The sequence below is a fragment of the Ursus arctos genome, unplaced genomic scaffold (genome assembly GCF_023065955.2).
Source record: "Ursus arctos isolate Adak ecotype North America unplaced genomic scaffold, UrsArc2.0 scaffold_12, whole genome shotgun sequence".
Classification (NCBI taxonomy): domain Eukaryota; kingdom Metazoa; phylum Chordata; class Mammalia; order Carnivora; family Ursidae; genus Ursus; species Ursus arctos.
In genome coordinates this window covers 72,043,466-72,043,905 of record NW_026622786.1, presented here as the reverse complement: position 1 = coordinate 72,043,905, position 440 = coordinate 72,043,466, and the positions used below count along the sequence as shown (strand labels likewise).

The following is a 440-nucleotide window of genomic DNA, read 5'->3' as shown; positions in this document are numbered from 1 at the left end:
AAAAATATGGAACATTTCATGAATTTGCATATCATTGTGCAGGGGCCATGCTAATATTCACTTATTCCAATTTTAGTATGTGTGCTGCCAAAGGAAGCGCTCTCTATCGTACATCCATTAGCAAAGATATCCCAAAGTACCAGAAGCCTTAAGAGATTATTGTTTGTTTCTGAGAACACTTAAGTCTTTCCATATAAGTTAGTGGTGATTGCTGCTTCACTACGCTGTTCAGCTTACAGAGGGTTCCGTAGGAATGCGGTGCTTTCAGAGAGCAGGGGAGACCTATAGTGTTAAATGTGATTTTGCAAACCGCAGCAAGGAAGAAAATTTCTTGCAGTACAGTCTTGATGCCAGTATTGCAAACAAAACAACCTATGCATTTTTTCATGTGTTTTGTGTTGCCCAGCATTTTTATGAATGCCTTCATCATGTGTAAGGAT

General features: G+C 39.1%; 1 pseudogene; it reads right to left on the bottom strand.

Moving 5' to 3' along the window:
• LOC113254868 (U6 spliceosomal RNA) lies at nucleotides 1–100 on the bottom strand (annotated as a pseudogene).
• Between the last annotated feature and the right edge of the window lie 340 nt (nucleotides 101–440).